Below are 5,105 nucleotides of genomic sequence, written 5' to 3'. Positions count from 1 at the left end.
ATCGGCGTGCCCGAGAAAACTCTGAATACCCTTAACATCGGTGGGAGGTGGAAGGTTCTTAATAGCCGTTACCTTCGCAGGATCCACCTCGATACCGTCCCTAGAAATCTTGTGCCCGAGAACTATGCCCCCCTTGAACCATGAAATGGTACTTTTCAAAATTTAGCACAAGATTAGACTTTTCACACCGTTCCAACATCCGTTCTAAATTCAGAAGGCATGAATCAAAAGTGTCACCGAAGACTGAAAAGTCATCCATGAACACCTCCATGCAATCCTCTATCATATCGTGGAATATGGCCATCATGCACCTTTGAAAAGTGGCCGGAGCATTGCAAAGGCCAAAGGGCATGCGTCGGTATGAAAATGTGCCATACGGGCACGTGAAAATAGTTTTCTCCTGGTCCTCGGGCGAGATAGGAATTTGGAAATAGCCCGAAAAACCATCAAGAAAACAATAAAAGCTGTTTCCCGCTAACCTCTCTAGCATTTGATCCATGAAAGGTAACGGGAAGTGGTCTTTGCGTGTGGCATCGTTCAACTTTCGATAGTCAATACAAACACGCCACCCCGTGACAGTCCTAGTGGAAATTAACTCATTTTTATCATTGGTGGTAAGAGTCATACCACCCTTCTTAGGTACACAGTGTACCGGGCTAATCCAAGGACTGTCAGAGATCAGGTAAATCAGACCTGCATCGAGGAGCTTAATTATCTCTTTCTTCACGACATCTTGCATGTGAGGGTTCAACCTCCTTTGACGTTGCACCATAGGTTTGGAGTTATCCTCTATTAGGATTTTGTGGGTGCAATAGGAGGGACTAATACCCTTAATGTCATGAATTTTCCATGCAATGGCCGGTTTATGGGCCTGCAGCATGGTTACAAGCTCAGTTTTCTGACCTGTAGCAAGAGAAGAATAAATAATTACCGGAAGCTTAGACTCCTCCTGCAAATAAGCGTATTCCAAATGATCTGGAAGTGGCTTCAATTCTAACTCGGGAGGTTCTTCAATTGAAGACTTGCTCCGGTAATCCGCCTCACGCTCGAGTTCTTTGAACTCCTCCTCAGTCGGCTCATAGCCATTTTCCATCAAAGTGGTCAAAATATCCACCTCCTCAACCTGCATCTCTTCATCAATTTCAACCAACGAACACTCTCCTGAACCCTGTAACTCTGGGAATTCCTGCAACAACTCAGAGTGGACATTAACAGTGTTAAGAAAATAGCATACATCATCGGTGTACGCAGGGTATTTTAAAGTATGGTCGATTGAAAAAGTTGCATGCAAATTATCTATCCGAAGGGTCGACTGTTGGCCATATACATCAATGATACACCTAGCAGTATTTAAAAATGGCCGACCCAAAATCAGTGGAATCCTATCATCCACTTCCATATCTAACACCACGAAAACGATCGTAAAAACCAATGACCCGGTCTTAACTAGCATATTCTCGATAATTCCACGAGGGAATTTAATAGAGCGATCTGCTAGTTGAATAGCCATTCGTCTGGATTTCAACTCCCCGGGGTCTAGCTTCAAATAAATAGAATAAGGCATTAAATTTATGCTAGCCCCCAAATCTGCCAACGCCCTCATACAATCCAAGTTACCCAATAAAAAAGGAATGGTAAAACTTCCAGGATCCTCAAGCTTCTCGGGAAGCTTGTTTGCAACTACCGCTGAGCATGCGGCATTCAACCTGACTGAAGATACGTTCTCCAGCTTCTTCCTGTTAGTTAGCAAGTCCTTAAGAAACCTTGCATACTTGGGCATACCTGCAATCACATCAATAAAAGACAAATTAATGTTAACTTTTTTAATCAAGTCCATGAACTTGGACTTTTTTGCCTCCAGCTTCTCCAGTCTCTGCTTCCTCGGGAATAGGAGCGGTGGTTGATACTCTTTAACTACCGGTTTAGCAGCAACAGTTTCCGGTACCCTCACAACCTTCTCAATCACCTGTTCCGGCTCCGTATCCTTAACCAACGGCACTCGTAAATCATCCTCATCGGGCTTAGTCGGTGAATCATATGCTAAACCACTGCGGGTAGTGATAGCATTAACGTGCCCATTCTTCGGGTTGTTATCGGTCTTACTCGGTAACTCCCCCGGTTTCCTCACATTATTCTGGCTAGCAAGCTGACCAATTTGTTTCTCTAGATTTTGAATCGCTGCTTGTTGATTTCGAAACATTTGATCATTCTTCTCATTGTTCTGAGTAACAGTAGTAACAAGCTGAGTTTGAGAAATCACAAGCTTCTCGATCATAGCTTCAAGATTGGACTTTTTCTCTTCGGCTTGGGGTTTCTGAAAATACCCAGGAGCTTGCTGTTGATATCCTCCACTAGAACCTGGCTGGAACCTCGAACCTTGATTACCTTGAGGATTATATGGATTGTTGAAATTCCTATTAAACTGCGCACGTCCCTGAAACTGATTGTTGTTCTGCTGACTAATATAAGCTATCTCTTCCTTCTGATTCATAGTCAAACCTGCATCACAATCTTTTGCCAGATGCAATCCCCCACAATACTCATAACCCACCTTCATACCATGAATGTCCTTATTTATCTTCTCCAAATTCCTACCAAAGGAATCCAACTTAGCACTTATAGACCCAAAATCGTCATATGCACCCTGGGTTTCGGTTCTCTTAACTGAAGCTGAATGGAATGACTCATGATCTTGATGCCATTCGTGAGAATAAGCAGCTTGCTTTTCAATTATCTCTAATGCCTCTTCTTTGGTCTTATCCATTAACGTACCACCTGCTGCTTAATCAATAGTCTGACGAGTTAGGATATCACACCCCTTGTAGAAAATCTGAACCTTCTGTAAATCATTCAACCCGTGTTGCGGACATGAGCGTAACAAAGTAGCAAAACGGTCCCAAGCATCAAATAATGTCTCACTGCTCTTTTGTCTAAATTGTGAAATTTCTGCTTGAAGTCTAGCAGCTCGAGACGCAGGGAAAAACTTCAATAAAAACTTATCCTCCAAAGTCTCCCAAGAGGTAATCGTGCCCTCTGGTTGCTTATCTAACCATCTCTTGGCTTCTCCCTTAAGAGTCCCAGGGAAAAGCCTCGTCTTGATTGAGCTATCGGCAACCTCATGCAACTTAAACAAATTGCAAACATCATTAAAATTACGAAGATGCTCGTTAGCATCCTCAGTATCCTTGCCATAAAATCGGCAATCAGAAGAAATCAAATTCAGGATCGGCCCTGTAATTTGAAAAGGCTGAGTGATGTTCGGTTGAGTAATCGAGTTGCCTTGGCCCCCTCGTGTGGCCTTCAACCTTTGTACCATAGTCTGAGGACGAGGTGGTTGTTCTTGGTCAGCCATATCTTCAGTCTCGAAAAGATCTAAGGAAATGTAAGATTCTTCTTCTTCTCTGATTTCAGGTGGTGTATCGGGCACCACAGTTTCAGAACTACTTCCCAAATTAATTATATTAGCACTTGAAGAAGAAGATGAATCCACTGTAGACTGTTATTCATGACTTAACGCTCTGAATAACTCTCTTTCGGGTTCTACAAATGGTTGAAGAATCGGAGAATTAGAAGAACGCGTATGTGGCATGCACTACCTGTTACCTGCGAAATCACAACTAACAACTGATTAAACGCACCGATTCAACTGAGAATAACGAAAAGAAATAATAAACTATAACTAAACTAAACTAAGAACAATTAGATAAAAAATTTAATTTTCGACACAACTGTCCCCGGCAGTGGTGCCAAAAACTTGATGTGTAAAATCTAGTATATTATTTATCTCTGGAAAATGCCGGTTTAAAGATTACTACACACTAACGGGCAGTGTACCCGATCGTGTAATAGTATAAAATTGGTAATTCCGAAATCGTTCCAAGGACAGTTTTAACGCGAGAATTAAGTTTGCAACTAATAAAAGTAAACTAAGTTAAACTATAAAAAATTGAAAGTATGAGATAGTTTATTTTGGTGGCTATTTAACGATTAGCCAAATCAAAGATAGATCAAAAGTAAAAGACAATATTTTTGGGTTTTTAAGTTTAAATAAATCAAATTGCAGACTCAACGGAAAAGTAAAGATATTTGAATTCAATAGATAAAAGAATGTTCGCCTAGATCTCCTATTCACAGTGTTGGATGATTTATTATTAAGCACTAGTTCTATTTATCAATGCACGTAATTACAGAGTCGGTTCACCCAGAGTTCTCTTTTAGCAAACACGTCAAACTAGAATTTATTGGCTTAGGGTTCCCTTTCACCAAAGACCTCTTTCGTTTGTGACTTAGTAATTAGCTAATTATAAGATTAAGATTCAATTGGTTACGCGTTCGCTCCACACAATTCACCCCTATTTTGTTCAATCAATGTTACCCGGTTGACCCCCTTGGTCCAGTAAGCACCCAATCAGTTAAGACAAATCAATTGGAAATTAGATCTCTAAATTGAAACAGGGTTCCCTTTGTTCAAACAAGATTCACTAATCAACCTAGTAACAATAATCAACACCCACAAGAATGGTTCTTAATCAAAACTCATAATTATCATGTATTAATTAATAAAACTACAAAATATCATCCAAACACATGCAAATATTCAATCTAGACAAACATTAAAAGTTTAGCCAAAAATCATGGCTGGAACAAAAATCACAATCAAAGTAATAGAAAAATTCATTGTTTTAAACAAAGAGATTAACCTAATTAATGATTGAATCTTGAACGATAGACGGATCTAGACTTGTTTCCGGAAGGATTGATGCCTTAGAATGACCTTGGAATTCTCCAAAGATCACCAAAAATCATCCAAAAGCTGCCACAATTCGTCTGGATGGAAGAATGAATATTTAGGGTATTTTTCGGGCCTTTTATAACTTACCAAAATCACCTGAACCGACACACCGTCGCGCCGCGACCTAAATTGTCGCGCCGCGACATAGAACGCGAAATGTTACCCTCTTTAAACCAACTTCTGATTTGGAAACACGTGAAACGTCGCGCCGCGGAAGCATATGTCGCGCCGCGACAGAACGCTGAAATTAATTCCTTCATCTATTTTGCACTCTTTCAATACTAATAACAACTTAAAAACCAAACTACCCCAT

At 40.5% G+C, this 5,105-nt stretch overlaps 1 non-coding gene across 1 annotated transcript; it reads left to right on the top strand.

The window, feature by feature from the left end:
- The first annotated feature begins 2,852 nt into the window (after window positions 1-2,852).
- LOC139860737 (small nucleolar RNA R71) lies at window positions 2,853-2,959 on the top strand. The gene has a single exon (XR_011763361.1). It is a non-coding gene; the product is annotated as a small nucleolar RNA R71 (small nucleolar RNA).
- Window positions 2,960-5,105: the final 2,146 nt, after the last annotated feature.

Source organism: Rutidosis leptorrhynchoides, chromosome 7 (assembly GCF_046630445.1).
Source record: "Rutidosis leptorrhynchoides isolate AG116_Rl617_1_P2 chromosome 7, CSIRO_AGI_Rlap_v1, whole genome shotgun sequence".
NCBI classification, from domain to species: Eukaryota; Viridiplantae; Streptophyta; class Magnoliopsida; order Asterales; family Asteraceae; genus Rutidosis; species Rutidosis leptorrhynchoides.
Note: the sequence above shows the minus strand (reverse complement) of the source record. Positions and strands in the feature narration are given on the sequence as shown.